The sequence below is a fragment of the Geotrypetes seraphini genome, chromosome 2 (assembly GCF_902459505.1).
Source record: "Geotrypetes seraphini chromosome 2, aGeoSer1.1, whole genome shotgun sequence".
Lineage (NCBI taxonomy): Eukaryota > Metazoa > Chordata > Amphibia > Gymnophiona > Dermophiidae > Geotrypetes > Geotrypetes seraphini.
The window spans coordinates 513391667-513416129 of record NC_047085.1 but is presented as its reverse complement, the minus strand read 5'-3'; the positions used below and the strand labels follow the sequence as shown (position 1 = coordinate 513416129).

The following is a 24463-nucleotide window of genomic DNA, read 5'->3' as shown; positions in this document are numbered from 1 at the left end:
TAGCTACAGGCTGTCACCATTTTTTAGTGTCGGGATAGCGTTTCACCTCCAAAAGCAAAAAGCAAGCGCAACCACTTTAAGGACTTTTGTGTACGCAGGCAGCAAGCTTAGCCAACGATTGCATTGCATTAGTGATTTCTATTCCGCTATTACCTTGCGGTTCAAGGCAGATTACATAAGATTTCTCAGAAGGTTTCCAGAATTGTAACTTTGTATAAGAATTGTCATAAGAATTACATAGGAATTACATAAGAATTTACGGGAACTAGAAACATTTTAGATTTGAAAGGGGTAGAGAGTGTGGTAGGTGTGTTAAATTGTCCATCGTGTTTCAGCCTCAGCACCCTGGTTAATGAGTTGATTCCAGCGCGAGTGGCCGCCGGTGTTATATTTTTCCACCGCAATAAGCTCGGCTAGGAAGCTCAGTGGGTTCTTCTTTTTTAAAAGGAAAAGTAGGGTCCTTTTCAACAAAGGGTTCTCTCAATGTAAGGAAGAGTCTCCTGCCCTTTAGCGGCTCTAGTCTCTGGGTGGATATTTGCCGTAGCTGCCGTCTCTGTGGATTTTTGTATCAGCTGTTGGTAGCGTTTAATTTCAACTTTGAAAGTTTTTTTTTGTTATAAGTTTAGCAATTAAACACAGCGCTTTATTCTGTATTAACTACGGGCTCCTTTTGCAAAGCCACGCTAGCGGTTTTAGTGCGCGCTAGCCGAAAATCTACCGCGTGTTGAGGCCTTAGCGCGGCTTTGTACAAGGAGCCCTGAGTGAATTGATCAATAGTATTACCTAAACATTAGTAGATGTCCTGTTTTGAGGAAAAAAAAAATAAATGGTCACGTTACGGATGGACCATGAGGTGAGGAGTGGCCAAGTGGCTGAGCTGCTCCCAGAGGCTGAATGGAATCCCAGGGCTGCTCCTTAATCCTCCACTGCCCCAGCTACAAACTAAGGGCTTGATTCACCGTGAGCGATCCGATCTGTGTCCGGGGGGCTGATTCACAAATCACCCTCATGCAAATGAGGGCAATCGGAATCATGCCCCCAACTAACCGCCCGGATTGCTCTACAGCGATCCCGAGGCATACGCAAACCTTCTGTAGATGGTCTGGTCCTCAATGCCTGGCAGAGGAGGAAAAGTATAGTTACTTACCTGTAACGTAGGTTCTCCGTGGACAGCAGGATAGTCATACGCAAACCTTCTGTAGATGGGTCTGGTCCTCAATGCCTGGCAGAGGAGGAAAAGTATAGTTACTTACCTGTAACGTAGGTTCTCCGTGGACAGCAGGATAGTCATACGCAAACCTTCTGTAGATGGTCTGGTCCTCAATGCCTGGCAGAGAAGGAAACCTACTTTTTTTTTCTTTGCAAGCCCGTGGTTTTAACCCGCTTTAAACCTGAGGAAAGGCAGGAGAGATTCAGGGCGGCAGAAGGCAGGGCAGTCGGAAAGGACCTGAGCAACTGGTCCTCAGCAGTCGCTTATTTTGGATCGGTCAGCCCAGTCAAACTATTCCAAGTCCCCTCCCCCCATCTTGCCCCTCCCCCTGCCAGGAAAAGTGGGGGTGGGGGAGCTCCTACCTGAGCAGAAGCTCCTGCAGCCATTTCTCTCTGGTCTTTGGACATTTGGGGTTCTTCTTCCTCTATTTCAGGGCTGGGAGGAGAGAGAAGAGCAGAAGCTGAAAAACTGGAGAATTGAGGCTTTGTTGAGCGGAAAGTTCAGCCCATCACCTTTTTCCGGCTCCCAGGGAAGTTCTAAACAATGAGCTGAAACTCCTCCTCCTTTCTGCCTTTTCCGTTCTGGGGGGCTGACCAATGAGCACTAAAAGGGGCAGAGCTCCCTTGTGACATCACCAGCCTTCTTGGCTCCTCCCCCAATTCCTTTCTAATCCTGAGGGAGGCGATTCCCCCCAACAAACAATTTGGGATCCTGCACAGGCAACACATTAGTATTATTATGTTATATTTAGAGAATGACATGGGGAAAAAATTGTCCCTGTCCCTGGGAGCTCAGACCCTGCAAACTGTCTGATTCGATCTACAGAAGCCTTGAATAGTTATGATTTCATATTGAATTGATTTTATTCAAGTATAAAAAGAAACTATTCTGTACAATTGTCATTTTATAAATCATATATAATACAGAACAAGGAAAAGGGAACTTGTATGCTGTCTTTTTGTTACTTTGGCATTTTAAAGTTGACAACACTGGAGGATTAAGTGACTTTCCCACGGTCAGAAGGAGCAGCACTGCGATCAGATCTCACAACCTCTGGGTGCAGAAGCAGTGCCGGGTTTTGAAAAGCTGTCCGGACCCCCAGGGCCGCCATCAGGGCAATACTACCAGTCCTGCATTCAGGGGCCCGGAGCTGACAGGGGGCCCGGGCTCTCCAGTGTTCTCCCCAGCGCTTTTCAGCCGGGCGCAACGCCCAGCAAATTTAGATGCCCGCCCGGCTGTCATCTGCCGAATCCTGCTGCCGCCACTGCTTAATGCGCAGCCTGAAGAGCCGCCGGACTTTAAACAAAAAAAAACCCCAGCAAGCGACTCGCACCCGGCTTCCCTCCGAAACCGGAAGTTACGTCGGGGTGGGGTAGAGAAGAGAAGCCGGCACGGACCATTAGAGCTCCGGAGCATGCGGGAGATAGGCCAGCCACGGAGGGAAGCTTACTTGCTCTTGCTTACTTCGGGCCTTTCTCGCTGCCGGGTCCTGCCTACTTTCTGTTTCCATGAAGGCAGGACCCGGCAACGAGAAAGGCCCGAAGTAAGCAAGAGCAGCAAGTTGTAAACTTCCCTCTGTCGCTGCCCTTTGGGAAATAGGTCAGCGACCAAGGGAAACTTGCAACTTGCCTTTGTCTGTAGCGAATCTGCCAGGTGTGTGAGACAGGGGGAGGGGGGGAATGGGAGGAGTAATGCTGCTGCACCCAATTAGGGTGGAGGGGGAAGAGAAATGCTGCTTCTGCTGTACCAAATTGGGGGGGGAAGAGAAATGCTGATGATACTGCTGTACCCAGTGGGGGGAGGGGGAAGAGAAATACTGCTGCACCCATTTGGGGAGAGAGAGGGAAGGAGGGAGAAGGAAGATCAGGAAAAGGAGGAAAGAGATGCAAAGATCATGGGAAGGAGGGAAAGGAGATACCATACCATAGAGTGGAAGAGAGAGATGTCAGGGCATATGGGGGGGAAGCAGGGCCAGATTAAAGGATAGGCCCAGTAGGCACAGGCCTAGGGCCCGAAATAGTCAGGGGGGGCCTGCCAGTGCTATGCTTTGGGGCCTCACCCTTGCTGGATTCGCTGGCAGCAGCAGCAGCCTCATCATCATCCCGGGCGACCCCCAACCCGATCCGACCTTTCTATCTCTCCCTCCTTCCCTCATCAGTGACGTGCCAGAAGGAATCGCGGCAGGAGAAAGCCCTGAAGCAGCCTGCTTAGAGTAGAGCAGTGATTCCCAACCCTGTCCTGGAGGAACACCAGGCCAATCGGGTTTTCAGGCTAGCCCTAATAAATATGCATGAGAGAGATTTGCAGATGATGGAAGTGATAGGCATGCAAATTTGCTTCATGCATATTCATTAGGGCTAGCCTGAAAACCCAATTGGCCTGGTGTTCCTCCAGGACAGGGTTGGGAACCACTGGAGTAGAGCAGTGCTGTTTAGAGTCTCGTGATGGGTGGGAGGAAGAGATAGGAGGGTCGTGGGGGGGAGAGTAGCAGTCTGCCACGGGTGTTCGACCTGGCGTCATGAACTTCTTCGGCTAGCATCAGCATTTACAATTCACTGCTGTTGCCAGCTTCAGGCCTTCCTCTATGCCGGGTCCTGCCTACTTCTGTTTCCATGAAGGCAGGACCCGACAGAGAAGAAGGCCCGAAGCTGGCAACAGCAGCGAATTGTGAATGCTGCTGCCTGAAGAAGTTCATGACGCCAGGTCATGGGTGACAGAAGGAGGAAAGGGAGCAGAGGGGGAGAGACTTGCTGCACCCAACTGGAGGGAGAAAGAAGATGAGGGAGGGAATGAAATGAGATGCCAGGGATTGGAGGGAAGGGAGGGAGGAAGAGATGCCAGGGCATGGAGGGAAGGAGGAAAGTATGCCAGACCAAGGGAAAAGGAAGGGGGAAAGGAAGGAGGAGATGTTAGAGCACGGAGGGGGAGGGAGAGATGGAAGAAAAGGAAAGGAGTGAGATGCTAGAGAATCAGGGAAGGGAAGATACCAGACTGTGGGGTGCGAAGGAAAGAAAGGAGAAGAGAGAGATGCCAGAGCATAGGGGACGGGGTGGTGACAGAGAGAGAAAAATGGAGAGGTGGCGGAGCTGAAATCAATCATGTACAAAGGAGAAGAGAAGGGGCACAGGATAGACAGTTTATTGAAGGAGCATAAAAAGAGGGAAGATGCCATATGGAACGGGGAGAGGACGGACAGTGGATGGAAGGGGCTGATGCTGTATGGAAGACAGAGCGGACAGATGCTGGCTAGAAAGAAGAGTGAAGACAAGATGATTAAAGCAAAAACGATGGGGGGTCACATGATGCAGCCTACCTAAGAGCACGTCTGTGTGGAGAGCTCCCGCCCCGTCCCCTCTTAAATCGGCGATTCTTACCTGCTTTCCGGTTTTCCCCCGGGGTTTTTTTGGTTGGCCTGCTGGGAATAAGCTGCCGAACCCCCCCCCCCCCCCGGTGTTTTGGAGATCGCTGCACACCGGGTATGTCTATAAAATCGGCTCAGGGGTCCCGGGAAAAACCTCTATCTACCCCCTCCAAGATGGCGGCGGACCAGGCCACTTTCACGATCCCGGCCGGGGACTGGATAACCGACATCACCAAATCTGTGTCGGCTGCTTTGGCGGATCGATTAAACAAAATACAATCAGCAGTGGATGAAATGAATGAAAAATTTGATTCCCATACTCAGCGCCTGAACGATGTGGAGCAGCGCGTGTCTGACCAGGAAGACACGTGCACGAGCATGGCGGCACAGATGGCGATATTACAACAGCAGACCCGGGAGCTGGCAGCCCAACTGGATGAACAGGAGAACCGCAGCCGAAGGAACAACTTGCGGCTGATTGGGATCCCGGAATCGGTCTCTGAGGCGGCGCTTTATGACATCTTTAGCAAATGGCTACCTACCGCTTTGGGACTTGATGGGAGCACCTTGCAATTTGCCTGCGAGCGGGCCCACCGCGTCGGAGCACAAGTTACTGGGGCCGGGAGACCTCATATGGCTATTGCCCGCTACACTAACTGGCGTGAGAAGGACTCGCTGCTTCGCGCATTCCGGAAGGCGGGGGCCCTAGAATACGAAGGCTCCAAGGTGCTGGCCTTTAATGACTATTCAATCAGGGTGGCAGCTCTGAGAAAGGCCATGTCGCCCTGCTGTACCGATCTGCACAATCGGGGGATCAAGTTTGCCCTGGTGTTTCCGGCACGACTGCGGGTCTGGCACGAGGGACAGAACCACTCACTCTATGGTGGAGGAGGCTCGGGCTTTCTTGGCCAAATTACCTGCCTGAGATTGTTCTCCTGGCCTGTCTCAGTCCTGACCTGATGGGGCTTTCGGGCTCCCTGGCGATCGCTGTGCTGGGAGCGATAATACTGGGTCTAGGATAGCTCTTCCGGCCTGACTGCTATGGACCTCAAAGATCTTCTGTTCTGTAGCTTGGACAGCGGTGTCTATGGGGAGGATTTGGTCTCCATGCTTACAGCCATTCCTATAGTTGTCTCTTTTAGTCATCTGCTGGCTGGGGACACTGAGGGGAACTCTTGCACCTGAACCCGCTTGAGACCTGTCCTGATTGCTGGGGTTTGTAGCCCTGAATATTGCTGGACCCTTTTGTCATGTTATTAGCTTAGACCGGACAACTTAGTTTGTTCATGGTGCCAGTTTGACTTTGTTGCACTTTGGAGTTTGGGGGACATAGATGGGGTGGGGGCGGGGGGGTCTCTGGGTAGGCTGGGGATCTGTTTCTGGGAGTGCATGCTGGGGGGATGGGCATGCTGAGGGGGGAGGGGGGCGGTGTGAGGAGGGTGGTGCAGGGGAGTGTGAATGGGGTGTATGTGTGGGGGATGGTGTGTGTTTGGTTGGAGTGTCTGGGGTTGGGAGGGGGGAGGGCAGGGACTTGCTGGACTCTATGGGTACTTTATCCGGTAGGGGCTGGGCCTAGCTGGGGGGCCCGGTCTTCCATTTTCTCTATCTACATTGCGGCACTTTAGGTGGCTTTTTATGCTGCATAGCTATGGTTAATTTGACAGTGGTAACTCTTAATGTCGATGGTATCCACTCTCCTATTAAACGAAAGAAAATTCTCACGTGGTTTCGGCAACCTCAGGTGGATATTGCTTTCCTTCAAGAAACTCACCTTACGAGCGCTGAGCATGAGAAGCTGCGCATGGTATGGGTCGGGGATGTGTGGTATTCTGCCTATAATGGCCGACAGAGAGGAGTGGCTATCCTGGTTCATAAAAGTCTGCCACTACATGTTCATAAGACAATTCAGGATAAACATGGCAGATACATTGTGGTTGCAGGGGACCTTTGGGGTTTTCAATTTCTTTATTGCACTCTGTATGCCCCGAATGTTTATGACCATAGCTTTTACTCTGGACTAGAGAGTTGCGCGGGGACAGAAATCCCACCCGTCCCCGCCAAAGTCCCACCCGTCCCCGTGAGGAATCCCCTACGTCCCCGTGAGGAATCCCCTACATCCCCGCCTGTCCCTATAAACTACAGAAATAGTTATTTCATTTAATTATGCTACTGAATCTTTTTCCCTCCGCTCCCCCCATAGTCTGGCACCTCTGTCTTCTTCCCTGCCAGCGTCTTCTTCCCATTCCCTCTTCCCCATTTCCTTTCAGTGTCCTTCTCCCCCACCATCTTCCCCATGTCCTGTCAGGCAGCATCCTTCTCCCCCCTCTGCCTTCCCCATGTCCTTTCAGCGCCCTTCTCCCCCCTCTGTCTTCCCCATGTCCTTTCAGCGGCCTTCTCCCCCCTCTGTCTTCCCCATGACCTTTCAGCGGCCTTCTCCACCCCTGTTTTCCCCATGTCCTTTCAGTGGCATTCTCCACCCCTTTGTCTTCCCCAGTGCTTTCAGGGTCCTTCCCCCCCCCTCCTCCCGTTTACCCCATGTCCTTTCAGCGTTCTTTTCCACCCCTTTGTCTTCCCCAGTGCTTTCAGTGGCCTTCTCCCCCCTTAAGCGTCTTTTCTTCTCCACTCCACCTTTCCTCCCTCCCTGCCTCCACCTTTGTGGCGCTTTTGCACCCGACCGACAACAGAACAGGCCCGGTCGGACAAATCTCCCTGTCCTGTAGCTGCGAATCTAAATTACCTTCTTACAGCAGCTGGAGTAGTGAAGCTGCTGTAAGAGGTAATTTAGATTCGCGGCTACAGGGCAGGGAGATTTGTCGGCCGGACCTGTTGTCGGTCGATCGGGGGACCTGACCGGCTGTGCACATTCTCCGGGGCGGACCGCCCCCTCCCCCCTCTTTCGTACGCCATTGCCTTCTCCCTACCTGCCCTGCCGCACACAGCCGACCGGAAGTCTTCCTGATGTCAGCGCTGATGTCGGAGGAAGGGAGGGCTTTGCTTAAGCCCTCCCTCCGACGTCAGCGCTGACATCGGGAAGATTTCCGTTCGGCTGTGTGCTGCGACAGGGCAGGTAAGGAGAAGGAGACTACCCTCGCGGCTCGAGTGCACTGCGATCCAATCCCGCAGGAACCCCGCGACCCTCGGAGGCGTCCCCACGGGATCCCCGCGACCCTAGGGGGCGTCCCCACGGGATCCCCGTGACCCAAAGGGGGAACCCGCGGGATTCCCGTCATCCCCGTTCCCATGCAGCTCTCTACTCTGGACTGCTGGGTATCCTAGCTCAATTCCCTACTTATCAACTGATTGTGGGAGGTGATTTTAATGTCACGGCTGATCCGATGGTTGATTGTTCTCCTGCCAGGCGGAGGCCTCGGAGCTATGAGCAGAGAGGTGTGAACTTCTTATGTAATCAATTGGCAGTGGTGGATACCTGGAGGACTCTCCATCCTTTTAATAAGGAATTTACGTTCTACTCTCATCCCCACTCCATGTATTCTAGACTAGATCATGTTTTGGTCTCCCACACTCTCTTTCACCGCGTGAATAAGGCTTCTATTGAGGATAATACTTTGTCGGACCATTCGGCGGTCCTGGTGGCCATGGAGGTTACGGAGCGCAGGGGTGATAGATCTTGGCGATTCCCGACCTCTCTCTATGGTGATCAGAAATTTAGAGATTATCTGAGGGAAAAGTGGGTGGACTATGACTTGTATAATAATACCTCTGATGTAGATCCGGTAGTGTTCTGGGAGGCCTCAAAGGCTGTATTGAGGGGTCATATCATCCAATATATGGCCACACGGCGGAAACAGCAGGGGGAGAAACTTCTTGCCCTGATGGGGCAATTGGCCGAGCTTCGTAAGCGTCATCGATCAACGTTCCAGGGAACGGACAGTCAGCAGATCCGTTCCTTGCACTCTCAAATTAACGAGATACTGGATGCTAGGGCCCGTCAGGATATTTACTATCAAAAATTTCACCTTTATCGATGAGGCGGAAAAGCGGGCAAACTTTTAGCGAATCTGGTCAGGCCTTACAGGAAGAAGCAAATTATCCGATTGGTTAGGAATTCCAGGGGAGAGACCCTCACCCAGGAATCTCAAATCCGAGAGCAATTTGTTGACTTTTATAGCGCACTTTATGCGAAGAGGGACTTTACGATAGAGGAGCGGGATCGCTTCTTTAAGGATTTGCTTATCCCGCCATTGTCCGAGGTTCAGACGGAGCAGCTGAACGCCCCCATCTCCTCGGAGGAAATCCGGTTGGGGATTAAGAAACTAAAACTTACTAAATCGTCTGGTCCCGATGGTTTTGGTCCAGAATATTACAAACTTTTGTCTGATTTGCTAGTACAACCCTTGGGTGATTATTTCAATTTCCTTTCCACTGCATCTACGGGCGTTCTGCATAATCTTGCTCATATCACTCTGCTCCCGAAGCCGGGAAAGGATCCCACGCGGGTCGGTTCGTATAGGCCAATCTCCTTATTGAATCAAGATGTTAAGTTGTTGGCATCTATCATGGCGACTAGGCTCAATGTGTTTCTACCTCAGCTTATTGGGGCTGACCAGGTGGGATTTGTCCCTCAGCGTTATGCTTCGATGAATCTTCTTAAGGCATTGACTGCAATCCATGACCATAGGGGGAAAAGGGGGTACTTCCGCGAAAGTCGGGCTCGATATGGAAAAGGCTTTTGACAGTATTTCTTGGCAGTACCTTTTTTGGGTATTACAGGAGTATGGCATTGGTGGGACTTTCCTTGCATGGATTCAGGGGCTTAATACGAAGCCGCAAGCTAGGCTCCTTATTAATGGCAGCCTTTCGCAGACATTTCCACTCTGCCGGGGTACTCGCCAGGGTTGTCCACTTTCTCCCCTATTGTTCGTTTTAGCTATAGAGCCGCTGGCTATTAAGATTCGGTCCAGCCTTGCCTTGCGGGGCATTCCCATAGGTAGGTCAGAGTGCCGTATTACCTTATTTGCGGACGATATTTTACTTTTCCTGGACCAGGCCCCCACTCATTTGCCGGTGGCGTTGCAGTTGGTAATGGGGTTCGGTGTTCTCTCCGGACTACGTGTGAACTGCTCGAAATCGGAATTGTTACCTTTGTTGGGGCTTGGGTGGGAACCTTGGCACTCTGGCTTACAGGTACCTCCAGTGACAGCCCCCATAAGATATTTCGGTATCTATCTGCACCCGGAACCTGGGGTGATGTACCAGAGTAATATCTTGGCTGTCCTTGACAAGATTCAGGCTCTGTGTCACGCGTGGTGGGATCTTCCACTGTCACTTTTGGGGAGGGCGGCGCTGATCAAAATGATCTTATTGCCTAAGCTGCTCTATCCCCTCCAAGCGGTGCCCTTTTGGATTCTACAACGCGATATCCGTCGGCTTCGCTCTCTCTTCTCTGTATTTCTTTGGCGCGGCTGGACAGCCTGCATTGCTTCTGTCAAGTTGACCCTCTTTAAGTTAGAGGGAGGTCTAGGGCTTCCCGATATTCGAGCTTACAACGTGGCGGCTTTAATGCGTTTTATTCACGAAGGTGTGACGGGGATGGCCAGATTTTTCCCGCAGGGCTGGTGTGCGCCTTATACTTTCTTGAACCTTTTGCATGCCCAGAGGGGAATGCAAGGCGAGTTGTCCTCTAAACTGCAGTTCTTGCGACCTTTTTGCCAGGCTTGGCACTGGTGGCGACTGATGCAGACGAGATCTCCCAGGGCTTCGCCTTTTTTGCAACTGCAGGGTAATCCGGACTTTTTACCGGGATTGGGATGTTCCCCCTTTGCCGCTTGGGCGGCCCAGGGGGTTTCGACGCTCTCTCATATGATGGATGGGGATACGGGGGTATTTGACTCTTTTGCCCAACTTCAGGATAAGTGGAGCGTCCCCAAAACTCACTTCTTCGCTTATTTACAGGCCCGCCATTACTTTCAGAGTCTATGTTTGCAGTATGGTGTGGAGTGGCCTTGTGGACATCTTGATGTTTACCTATTGCGTATTCTGCCTGCCCTGAGTTCTCTCGCGCTCTGGTACCAGGTGGTGCGCTCGTCCGCGTCTCAGGGGCATCTGACTTTGTTATGTGCTGCTTGGAACAGGGATTTGGCCTCTCACTACACCCCTGATTCTTTTTTGACACTTTTTCACACCCTTCATGCTTTCGTGAAATCTGCGGCCTGGCAGGAGACCCAATTCAAAATCCTTCATAGAGTCTACATTACTACAGCACGGGGTGCTAGGATGGGTTTGTGGGAGGAACCTACGTGTCTGAAGTGCAGCGGGGCGACGGGGACGTTCCTCCATTCTTTTTTGGAGTGTCCTGAGCTTTCTTTATGGAACTCTTCCTTTGCGCAGCTTCGGCTGGTTCTACAACGTACTATTGAATGGGATTATAAAACGTTGCTTGGTGACCAGACTTTGTTGGAGGAGCAGGGCCTCACGATCCCTCAGAGGCGCTTTATCTACCTGACGTTGTTGACGGTTAAACGTCTGATCTTGCAATTTTGGACTCAGATGGGGGCTATCCCCTTGGACTGTTGGAACCATCAAATGACTGAGTTAGCCCGCTTTGAGCTATGCTATTACAAACAATCTTCCAATCCGGAAGTCCTGGCATACCTAGCCTTATGGCGGGTGTTCTTACATCTGCCTATAGTTTCCAGCCTGGGGGGTCCTGGGGGGGTGTCTGGTTGATGGGGGTATGGATGTGTGCTGTGGTTTCCATGGTTGTGTTTTGTGCTTCTGTTGAGATTATTGTATTCTTATTGACCATTGTTATGTTTTTTCTTTGTATTATCTTGGTCTTTCTTGTTGACTCCTCAATAAACATATTTTAAAAAAAAAAAAAAGCAAAAACGACTAAAGGTAGAAAAAATTGTTTTGTTGCTTTACGTAGAATCAAGTAGTATTGTATCTATTGATTAAAGTTTATAAATAGGAAATGGAAATAAGGCAGTTTTTTGGGGACTAAACCCCTTCCTCAGGTCAGGACAGGATACCATAACAGCAGGGGTGCCCAAATGGTCGAGCGCGATCGACCAGTAGATCGCAAAGGCAATGTGAGTCGATCGCGTTGCCTTGGCAATCTTTTTCTTCCTGCCTCCCTGAGCCAGGCCAGGCGCGTAGAAGCGCCGGACTCACAAAACTTCACTTCCGACGTCGATTCTGATGTCAGAGAGGAAGTTCTGGGCCAGCCAATCGCTGCCTGGCTGGCCTGGAACTTCCTCTCCGTCGTTAGAATTGACATCAGAGGTGAAGTCTTGTGAGTCCGGCGCTTGTACATTCCTGGCCTGGCTCGTGGAAGCAGGGAGAAATCGGCATGGTGGCTTAGGGGGTAAGGAAAGAATCGGGGAAGTGGGGAAATTGGCGCGATGGCTTGGGGGGGCAGGGGGAGAGAGAAAGAAAGAGAGACAGAAAGAAAAGGGGAGGGGCAGAAAGAAAAAATATTGGATTTATAGTCAGAAGAAGGCAGTGCAAACAGAGACTCATGAAATCACCAGACAAAAAGGTAGGAAAAATGATTTTATTTTCAGTTTAGTGATCAAAATGTGTCTGTTTAGAGAATTTATATCTGCAATAGCGGTTTTTAGCGCAGGGAGCCTATGAGCATCGAGAGCAGCACAGGGCATTCAGTGCATCTCCCTGCTCTAAAAACCGCTATTGCGATTTAGTAAAAAGGGAGGGGGTATATTTGTCTATTTTTGTAGAGTTGTTCCTGAGGTGACATTGCATAGAATCGTCTGACTTGACCTCTTTGAAAACCCGCGGAATATAAATAATAATTAACATTTTCTCTGCATACAGTGTGCTTTGTGGTTTTTTTAAAAATTTATTGTTGGTAGATCATTTTGACTTGGTCATTTTAAAAGTAGCTCACAAGCCCAAAAAGTGTGGGCACCCCTGCTGTAGAGCCATTTCTTGTATGACTGGATGAGCTATATTTATCTTTTTTTTAGTTGTTTAAATTCATGCAGAAATAAATGGCTAGATTGAACCTAATGACTTCATTAACGCCTATCCCTTTTTTTAACTTCTATACCATTTGAAAGAGGGCAAATACTTCTTAAATTTAGTAAAAATATTCTGGCACAAGTGTCAAACCTTAAAAAAGGAAGTCATATTGAGCATTGGAAAATAATAATAATAATTAACTAATAAAAATAGGGCTCCTTTTACTAAGTTACGATAGTGGCTTTAGTGTACGCCACGTGCGCTAGATGCTAACACCAGCATTGAGCTGGTGTTATTTTTCCCACGTAGAGCAGGGGTTTGTGCGCGCTAGACATATGTTAGTTTAGAATAGATAGGTATAGATTAGTTTAGGTTAGGTTAGGGCCCTGCTGAAAGAGTCTGCCTTGACGTGGTTGCAGGCTTACAAATCTTTTGGTCAAAGAGTGCGGTGAAAGAGAAAAGTATGTGTGTATTCGGCCCATGGAAGAAGGGGGGTCGGGGGGGGAGAAGGGGTGCGTGGGGGGCCCAATAAGATTGCTCAGTAAGGGGCCCAGAAATTTCTGATGGCGACCCTGCGGACCCCCCTCAAAAGGAGCACATGTCCGTGGTAATCAGGACATACTATAGGAACGAATCTCAAATTGGGCCAGTTCTTTCAACCTACATCTCCACTGAGTCGTTGGGGATGAATCCTCTGAGACCCAATAGGGCAAGATCAGCTTTTTAACTAAAAGTGTAGCATTGTATAGGAATCTGCATTGGGGCAGGGTAAATCCCTGCTCCCAAAGTGGTTCCTGAAATCCCAATAGAAGTATCCCATAGTCCCATGCCACAGATCAGGTAGAGCAGTCTCAAGCATGACCAACAGCTCCTGCCAAATAGCAAGCTTAGTACACTCTAGGAAAGAATGAATATAAGTGCCATTCCCACATCCCAAGCGGTGCTCCTCTGTGCCTAGTCATTACTTTACATTACATTAATGACTTCGATTCCGCCCGTACCTTGAAACTAGCTGGACATTGCCAGGAAAATGACAATTTAGGGTTTTGGATTACAAAAAGATGACTGGACAGTTCCAGGAAATTTACAGTTTGGGGAGCTGTTTACATGGTTGAGACTCTGAGGAGAAAGATTTACAGAGAGGGAGAGACTTTGAGGGAGGAATTTGTAAGGAAGGAGGAGTTAAGACATCTGGATACATTTTTTTGAATAGCAGGGTTTTAATTTCTTTTCAAAATTATTTGAAGTCGCTCGTTGTTAATAGCAAGTTTTGCTGCTTGCGTTGCTAGTAGGTTGTCAATTCCTGATTTGGGGAAATAGATAGAATATCCGAAAACACTCCAAAAACTGGTGGTCAGAGAAACGCTGACCAAGATCCCCCCTCCCAGCGCTCCCCTAGTTTATTCATCCCCTCCAACTGTGTGGAAATCCGCAGAACACTATACCAGTGAGACAATTTATTGAGCAGAACCAGAGTAGCTGAAAAAAAATCTTATCCAAAGGTCGAATCCCAGGTCCCCGTGGTTCGGATTCCCAGTAATGACGAAGTTGGAAATAGAACAAGTACCAGTGCAGGATGTTCCATTTTTTTTCTACACCTGCTGAAGAGAAGGAAAGGATGCATTTGAGAGGTCCAGCAATTGCACCATCGAGCGTCAACCGTGCCGTGCCCAATGCCTAAACACAGAGCACCCCCCAGCCCGGCTCGAATTGGGAGTTACCTTCAAACAGAAAAGGGGAAACTTCAGGGTGCCACCACTCAAGTTCAATTTTCAAATGTATTAATATTTTGATATACCGACCATCGCAAAGTCTCTGGTCGGTTTACAATATTTAAAAAGTTATATATAAAAAAGAGAGAAAATATAAAATCTAATTGAAAATAAAGGGGATAAGGTCGAAACAAAGACTTGATTACGAAGGGTATGAGACAAGAGGGAAGAAAAGGGATGGGGAAATTTTTAAATTACATTGGATAAATGAAAATAAAAAGAGGGGAGGATAAAACAAGAGGAAAAAATGGGGTATCGCTTCCTGGAAGTGTTTTTATTTTCCCGTTTTTATTTGGGGACTCAATTGGAATTTTGATAAGCGTCTTTAAAGAGGAATGGGGAACAAGGACCGGGACTGACCCCCAGTTTGAGTAGCAGGCTCGGTTTGAGAATGCAGCAAACTGATCAACTTGAACGGATGGCTCCAGCCCTCCCCCACCCCGGAGGGAAGTATCGTTCATGCCCTGTATATCCCTCATGAATGTAGCACATAAGGGTGGCCACATTATACAGCCTGACATGGGGAACATTAAGCCCTCCCACCCCTTTATCTAATGAGAGCTTGGCCTAAGCCACTCTAGGAGACCTGGCTTTCTATATAAAGCACAATATGAGAGTTTTGAACCTAAGCTTAGCCTTCTGACCAAGCCAAAGCGGCATCATCTAAAAGGAGAGTAAAGCAACTTTGGTAAGAAAAGCATTTTAACCAGGGCCTTGCGGCCCATCAGGTCCAGCCAAGCCTGACACAATGTCCCAGTAGCTTCAATGTGGCGAAGGACGTTGGTAGCATATAGTGTAGTTTGATCCGTGCTCAAATATATTCCCAAATAGCGCCCTGGTTTATTTAGTTAGATATTTAGTCGAATCTCTAGCCCGTCCTTCCTAAAGAGCCCAGGACGGGTACTTAGCACAGTAGCATGGCAAAACAAAGGGCAAACAAGGATGCAAATTCACATTTATGATATACAGAATATCCGATTAAAGGGAAAAACAGCAACAGAGGGATAGTTCATATGAATTGCATGGAGGAATGAATACATGATTTGGGGGATAAACGATAGGCTCTATATGTAAAGCAGCCAGAATTGCAATGCATTCGATGTAGGACAATTTGGACATTTATGGTGTGGGGAGATAAGATCTTGCCTAGTTTCGCACCGAGTATTCCGAGGGCGGAATGGGTAAAGGGCATGCCACGGTTCCGCTTAAGCCCGATAAAGCCCCCAAATCCCTTACAATCACCAATGCCTCCACCAAGTGGGTGGGAGCCTGATCCAGGTATAACAGAATATCATTCGCAAATAAGCTGATTTTACATTCCCGACCCCCCCCCCCCCCCCCCGCAAACAACTGAAAACTTGGCTTTTCACCAAATTGTAATTCTTTCCTCCCCCCTTTTTTCTTCCCTTCTACATATAAGTTCATGTAAACCTTTTCCTTCTCTACCTATATTTTAAGTTCTTGTAAACCGTGTTGAGCTTCTTATTCGTGGAGATGATGCGGTATATGAACTTAAGGTTTAGATTAGAATACTAGCTACCTGCCTTATTTTGATAGCAAGGGGCTCTAAGGCAAGGAGAAACAGCAGGGGTGACAGTAGGCACCCCTGCCTCGTACTCTTCTGTAATCCAAAAGCATCCGTTAAGCCCCCGTTAATCAATAACCAAACTCTAGGATTAATGTATAAAGCTCTAACCCATTCCAGAAACGAACCAGTGAAGCCGTAACCCTCCAACACCCAAAATAAATACTCCCAGGAGATACTGTTGAATGCTTTCTCCATGTCCAACCCCATCACAGCAGACTGGCCACCCTTACCAACATGTTCATGGATAGCCCCCAGAACTTTCATCAGATTCGTACAGGCATATCTTCCGGGTACAAAGCCCACCTGATCAGGATGAATTATATCAGGTAAGAAACAATTAAGGCGATGGTCCAGGAGCAAAATGGGTCTAAAAGACCCCACCAACTCATGGTCCTTCACCGGTATGGGCAACAACACAAAATGGGCCAAACTGTCACGGAAACCACCCTCAGCTCCCGCCACCACATTGCACATTTGACTAAGCAGCAAGGCCACCAGATCCTCAATTTTGGGGCCATTTTGTGGCCCAAAAATCTCAGTTTATATTTGAGTACAGTGTATATGTGAATATGTCAAGACCCCCATTTTTCCCCCCAAAAAGGAGGAAAATGGTTAATTTGAATATAAGTCAGGTGGCTTAATGTTCAAGTGTCCTGCCAGGATCTGCACCGAGCCCCCTTTTTCCCGTCAGACTCTGCACCCAGCCCCCTTCCCTCCCTGCCCTGCCAGGCTCTCCACCCTGTCTCGCCTCCCTCCCAGGCTCTCTACCATTTCCCTATGCCCTGCTCTGTCCATTGTACTTCCTCTCTGCCACGTACCTGGAATCCCTGGTGATCCAGAGGTGTAACGGGCAGGATCGAGCTTTTCATGCTCCTGCCCTGCTCGTAAACCGTTTGGTCACTGCTGCGAGTTCTGGCTTCAGCTGTAAAGAGCAGGAGTGCACTTTGGCGCTGCTGCTCAGGATTGAGCGGCTTTTTGAATGACTCCCACAAATTCTCATGAGACTCTCCGCAGCCATTCAGGAAGCCTCTCAGGAAGCAGGAGCGTTTGGCATTGAGAAGCTTCCAAAATGGCTGCAGTGAGAATTCATGGGAGCCATTCAGGAAGCCGCTCAGTGCTGAGCAGCAGCGCCAAAGTGCACTCCTGCTCTTTACAGCTGAAGCCAGAACTCTCAGCAGTGACCAACCGGTTTACGAGCAGGGCAGGAGCATGGAAAGCTCGATCCTGCCCGCTACACCTCTGGAGGGGGGTGAAGCTGAAATGAATCATGTACAAAGGAGAGAAGGGGCAGAGGATATACAGTTTATTGAAGGACTACAGAAAGAGGGAAGATGCCATATGGAAGAGAGAGAGGGTGGACAGTGGATGGAAAGGGCAGTGAGGAGTGCGCCGTCTAGCGAGAACCGCGCAGAACAAAAAGCAGGGCGACAGAGACCTTTTCATGGACAGTGTAAAAGTTATTTGTGACTTATAAGCAAACATAATTTTAAAAAATCCATATAAGGATAATTAACAAAAGATCAGGAAATTATAAAGAAAAGGGAATAATAATATTCAGTATTTACGTAATTTGCTGGTTAAACTAGAAATGAGTGTATAAGATATCTATAGCGGTATTAAAATGATAAGTGTTCTTGTTTTTTTTCTTTGTTTAAAACACATTTCAGTTTCCCGCGTTTTGCAGTGTGTAGACTAGTTGATAACAATGTGTAGACACATTGATAACAGATGGCTTCTGGCCTGGCTAGCTCAGAAGATATGTGATCCATTACTTGATAGAGAAAGAAGCCTAAATCTCTTAAATATGCTCTAAGAATTGTTGAATATGAGACATATGAATGAATGTTTGGGATCCAAGAGCATGAATTGTGTGTGTGTGTGTGGTATTAAACATGAAGGCCCCGATTCTGCAAAGTACGCCTGTCTTTAGGCCTCTTTTGTATTTGGGCGCCCCAATAATAGACGCAATCTAATTTTTTATGTTCTAGGCGCCGGATAGACATCCCTGCAATATATTTCGTTATATATATTTCTCCTTTAAACCGTTCTGAACTGTTTTGTGGTATAGCGGTATCTTCTTCTTAAATAATAAAATGCTAGCCCGCGCATGCGCAGTAGTGAACCGTGTTCCCTGATCCCTTTTCTGTAGTGGTGTGGCCGCATGACTGCGCATGCGCGCTTAGTAGGGCACTGCCAGAAGACGAACTGTCACAGAGCGAGTGAACGCCGAGTCCTGTGGCACATCTGGATTGTGAGCGGTCCTGCCTTTGGTCCTGTCCCTGTTAAACCGGCTGGCAATAACAAAGTCAGATGCCATGGGTTCTTCCCTTTTGCCAAATTACTAAAGGCTCTGCCGGTCTCGATCCTGTGGGGCGGGATCGAGACCGGCAGAGCCTATAGCGATTTAGCAAGAGGGAAAGCCAGCCAGCCGGTTTAGTGGGACCGAGACAGGACCGAAGGCTGGGCTGCTCACAATCCAGATGCACCGCTGGCTCATCACTCCCCCCCTCCTTCCAACGGCCGCCAAACAATGCCTTCCTCCCTGCCATGATCCTCAAGGCCTGGACTGAAAGTTTGAAGGTAGGGCACGGACGGTTTGAGAATGAGGGAGAGAACAACGCAGCCAGACGGACCGCAGGAAGGGAAAGGGGGGTGGGGAGGAGCGTTTCGAGGGAGCCGGCTGGTCGCATAAATTATTTTCATTTCAAATCTGCCACCGCGGCTCCTCTCATCTTCCGACATAATATAAGTGCAACTCATGAGAGGAGCCGCGGCGGCGGCTTTGAAAACGGCTCCCTTAGTTATTCGCTGCATTTTTTTTTCAAGTTTAAAACTGCTGCCGTGGCTCCTCTCACGATCCCGGCCTTTGTCAGAGAAGGCTTCCGACGCAGGCCGGATCGTGAGAGGAGCCGCGTAGGCATCTTTAAACTTAAAAAAAAATCCAGCAAAGAACTAAGGGAGCCGTTTTATCTCCATGCTGCTACGAAGGAACAGGTGAAGGGGAGGGAAATGCTGATGCTGATGCACAGGGAGCAGGCAGGCATGGCAGCCAAGCAGGGGAAGAGGGAAAGGGGCTGCTTTGGGGGTAGGGGTGTGCTGGGGGCACACAGCAATCATGGACAGGGGATCACAGAGCAGGCAGGCATGGCTCAACAAGGGGAGAGGGAAAGGGGGCTGCTTTGGGGTGAGGGGTTTGCTGGGCCAGACAGCAATCATAGGGGGGAAACAGAAGGGGGCCACGGAGCAGGCAGGCATGGCACAAAAGGGGGCAGGGGCATTGGGAAACGGGGCTGCTTTGGGGGTAGGGTGTGCTGGGGGCACACACCAATCATGCCGGGGAAGAGAAGGGGGCCACAGAGAGATAGGCAGGCATGGCGCAAGACAGAGACACAGACAGAAAGAATGATAGACAGACAGACAGCATCCAAGCACAGAGAGAGAAAGGAAAAAAAAAAACCAGTCGTCTACTCTAGCACCCGTTGGACAGGGGGAGAACGAAAGAGATGCTGATGGACAGGGGGTTGAAGAAAAGGAACGGAGGACTAATGTTGGACAGGGGGAGAAGGAAAGAGGTGCTGCTGGACAGGGGGGAGGTAAAACAAAGGGAGAAGGGCTGCTGCTGCATAAGGAGAGCGGTGAAGGGGTGGTGGTGGACACAGGGGAGGTAAAAGGAAGGGAAAATGGACAGGGGGAGCAGGCAAGGAGTGGTGATGGACAGCCAAGGAAAAAGAAAGGCAGAAAGAAAAAAAGCGGCTAAGGAGAGAGAGAGAGAAAGAAATAAAGACAGACACACACACATATGTTCTAGCACCCGTTAATGTAACGGGCTTAAAGACTAGTACAAAAATAAAGTTATTATTATATGTAAAAATGTGTTTTTCTCTGATTTTTTTTCTTCATTATTTCACAATTGTAAGCTTTAACATAATAAAAACAAAAAAAGTACCACAGTACGCCATCTTCAAAAGGATATTTATGTTTAAATGTGTTTATTCAATTTCAACGTGCAGAAAACAACAACAATCATAGTAAAAACAATGCAAAATACAGACATATTGGCACAATATCCAAATTACCCCTCCCAACCACCCAACCCCCAACAAAAACCCAAACAGAAAATCCCTGGAGAGAAGAAAGTGCAGAATAAATCAATTATGAGTTCAAAAGTCTATTCCGGGCCACCGAGGTAAGGGTCATCCAAAATCGCTCCCAAATCACAGTAAATCTGCGCCCCGGTCCCGATTCGAGATCAATGAAATGTCTACGTTCCAAGGAGGCCTGGATTTCCATTGACTGTAAGTCGGGGCATCGCTAGCCAGCCACTGTAGTAGTATAGCCTTTTTACCAAGTAATATAGATCTAGCCAAAAAGGCTGAAAGGCCTTTAGGTTTTGGAGAGACGACATCATAGAAACCAAAAAGCGCTTCTGGGGTCGGAGACCACCGCCGACCCCAAAGAGCTGAAATATAAGATCCCAAACGATGCCAAAACTGGAGAACACAAGGACAAGACCAAAACATATGGCCCAAGGAGGCATTCACTTGAGAACATTTAGGGCAGTGATGACTCTGAGGAATGCCCATCCTGTAAGCTCGTATAGGAGAGATGTAAAGGCGAAGAATAAACTTCAATTGCAGTTCCCAGTGCTGAATATTTGTTGACAATTTTCTCAAAGTTTTGACTACCTGCTGTATCTGACAAGAAGTAAGAGTACATTGTAAGTCCTCAGCCCAGGTTTCTGCTAAAATATCAAAGTTGTGGCCAGGTTGACTGTCACGGATGCCCACATGATGGAAACGAAGTGGAATTAGTTGCTGTGCAGATAAACTGAACATTTCAGAGTCTCATGACAAGAGTTCGTCAAATGATTATCAGGCAAGGACCGTATATAATGACGTACTTGAAAGTATGGAAAAAGGTCAACTTCAGGAAGTCCAAAGTATGTTGTAATGAAGCAAAAGACGTAAATCGCCCCTCTTCTGTATACAATTGAAAAATATAACATAACCCCGAAGATGCCCATCTCTGAAAGGACACAGAATGAATACCCGGCCAAAAATCTCCATTCCCCCGAAGAGGAAGGAAGGGAGAAATCTTTGGGGACACATGCAAACATTTGCAGAGCCAGCGCCAAGTCCGTCTCGCAGGAGCAAAGATGGGCAAAAGGATATTTATAATATTTTGCTTTCAGTGAGAGGTACTGACGGAGTCATGGAGTCAAATACTGCTGTTTATGGCTGCAACATAGGCCTTATCAGAGCCCTATATTCCTTTTCTTCACTATTTCAAGCTTGTAAGCTTTAACATAATAAAAATAAAAAAGCTACTGTAATATACAATGCCATGTTTAAAAGGATATTTAAAATATATATATATATTTTTATAAATTCTTTATTCATTTTCAAACTGACAAACAAGTGATTAATATTAAAGTTTCAAGTTTAATAAATTCTTTGATTTGATCGCAAAATCCTATTTCGATGCGATTTACAAGTAACAAATCGAATAAAAATAATAAAATCCACATACATCACATAAAATACTACTAGACATTAATACATTAGGGAAAAGGGCATATTAAAAAAAAATAAAACAGTAAATAAAATCGGGTATAGGTTTAATATACACAGGATGGGAAACAAGGGCCCCCATATTTCAAAGAACAGATTCCACCTATTTCAGTGAACCTCCACATCCTGCCCTCGAGTATAATAAAGCCGGTTTATTGAAAAGCATCTTTAAAAAGGCTTTTAAACTTATTCAGTAATTTTTCCTCTCTTACGTTAATTGGAAGTAAGTTCCAGATTTGGGGGGCTGAAACAGAAAAAATCATGTCTCTCCTGGAGTAGATCACTTTTAAAGAGGAAACTATTAATAGGGCTTTCTCCTCTGATCTTAACGATTTAAATGGGGAGTAAGGTATTAAATATCTTTCTAGAAATGTCGGGGCTTTATTTAGGAGTATTTTATGAGTAAGTAAGGCTATCTTATAGGAGATTCTATGAATTACTGGCAGCCAGTGTTTCTCCTATAAAAGTGGTGTCTGGTGTCAAATTTTTTCTTTTTCATAATTATTTTTATTGCATTACTAATAAAATATACAGCACTTGACATTCTTATCCATATAATCCATTAAAGTAGAAATTATAACCCTTTCCCCCTCACTCAACAGAAATCCAATCATTAAATAAAAATATTAATCATCCAATTTCTCCCCCTCCCCCCAATAAAATACATATATCCATCAGAAAGGAAAACGCTGTTCATTCATTACAATAATTCTCTAATGGCCCCCAGATCTTTATAAAGTTGTTATAATTACCTTTCTGTGCAGCAATTGCAATATTTAAAATATTTTAATTTTATTGAGATGTACTGACTGGGAGTTGAACTGAGAACATCAGTGTAGAAGGGTGGAAGTTTAACCTGTGTGCTACACAGGAAGCTGCACAGCAATTGTAAAATTAGCTCCTAGAAGGAATAGCTGTTTGAGCATTGTTTAGGGTTTTAGATAGATGTGGTTTGGGCTTCAGAAAGACTCTAGTCTGATAGATGTAGTTCTATGGATGGTATTTAGGCAACCATGTAAGTCATCCTTTGAACTTTGTTTGGGCATCAGATAGACGCTATTTGATACATGTTTGGGACTTTTACAAAGCGAACTTCAGGGATTTTATTTAGTGAATCCAGCCACCACATATACAGGACACATCCATACAAGCATATTGAATTGAAAACTGGCTAAAGAAGCAATGTTATTAGCTAATTACAGAACATGAAAATCACAGCTTTAAGGTTTCTTGCTCCAAATAACACTTTCTTTCTCACTAAACATTGTTCCAATCAGTTCATTTATCAAAGCAAAAAAAGCCCATGACTTCATTGGGCAAAGCTTAAAACCAGAATAAAACAGATTACAGACCTGAATGTGGCTTCTAGTTCATTGCAAATGAAAGTGTCTAGTTGCACAATGGTGACCTCATTGTGAGATCATCAAGGTGCACCTGCAAAGTACAATGCCACAATTAAAAGATGGGCTGGGAGTTGAACACACAACCTCTGCAAGACCAGCACACAGCTTTTACACATTGAGCTACATCAGCTTCCAACTAGGTGGATCTGACTGCCCTGACATATCTTAGCTTACTGACCTGCCTATGTATCATCTGCTTAGGAATTATATCACAATTACCACACAGAAAGCATTTCTAGCTCACCAGGTTAATGCACCTCCTGTATTCTCTCCAGATCACTGGTTCAAATCCCACCTAACAACTTCTTAACAGCTTGCTAGTAGCTCTCATAAGAGAGTCTGGGACTAGAACTTTTGTAATTTATTGTTTCTAGTGTTGTGATGTTTAAGATGAAAATTATATCTGATTGGTCTGTAGCTTGTAATTCTTTGAGTTAAAATGAGTACTGTGTGAGCTGAAGTACATGAGGGAGTTGAACCCACACTAGGTTTACACACTAACCTTCACTGTAACTGCTGTGCAAGATAATGAGCCATAAAATAATAGTAATTCAGCTTTTATAACACTGTTCAGCATAGGCGTCATTATGGCTGTAGGATCGGCGCCGTATCGGAGCACTCCAAGCATGCCTAAAGGGCTGCAGTTAATTCTGCTAGAATACATGCCAGGAGACAACCCAACGTGGATCTCACTGCCCTGTCTTATCATAGCTTACTGAGTCTAGATGGTGGACTTCTGCCATTATTCATCAGTACATTTCCCTTTCCAGGCAAACTTATTCTCACCTTCACATGGCTACATCCTAACCTGTCATAGTAGGAAACATCTCCCCTGACTGAAAGAAGCCATTTCTGGTTCACCAAGTTAAGGCACCTTGTCCATCCTCTCCAGCTCTCCGGTTGAAATCCCACCTTATTTGCTCTCATATAATGCCATTTTGTCAAGGAGGCTGTGAGGTAGTTTAGATGTCTCATCCTAGAAACATGTTGCTTTGAGCGTCATTAGCGTTTCTGCCTCTGAAGCTGATTGGGTGTCCTTTGGGTGTAGTTTTATTCAAGAATTCACTTGCAACAATGTTCCTAGAAGAAAATCAGATTTTATCCCAGCAGAGTGGCGGCAGACCACAGCATTATGAAAGCAGGGATGGTGGCCACAGGCTGTGTTCCTTAAACACTTCCTCAACTGATAGCTCTATACAACTAAAATGGGAGACATGCCAGTCCATGCCGCCCCCCCAAAAAAAAAACAAAAAACAAAACATAGCACAGCATCTATGTTACACCACCCCATTTCTGTTGTCCCCATATCACAAAGGATTAGGGTTATCGCACTATTGCATCTGAATGGGCCCTGGCCTGCCTTTTGTAAATAAGCACAAGGTCAAAACTGGTTTAAGATTTTTATTGTAGAATGTCATGTAACGTGCTAGACACTCAAATCAGGAATCCTTGCACAGTCCAGGAAAGCAGCATGCAAGTGTAACACAATACAACTGTAGTTCGATGAGATGGATCATAGATACACAAGTATGCAGATTAAGCCACTCCTAGGTCTAAATCAAGTGCCAGCCTACAGGAGGAAGGGGAAAATTGCTAGTGTGGAATATGAGCACAA

The 24463-nt window shown here is 47.2% G+C and overlaps 2 pseudogenes; one reads left to right on the top strand and one right to left on the bottom strand.

The window, feature by feature from the left end:
• The window catches only part of LOC117355236, a 35229-nt pseudogene extending 33504 nt beyond the window's left edge, over positions 1-1725 (bottom strand).
• LOC117355254 overlaps positions 1-24463 on the top strand; it is a 623529-nt pseudogene that overhangs the window by 390903 nt on the left and 208163 nt on the right.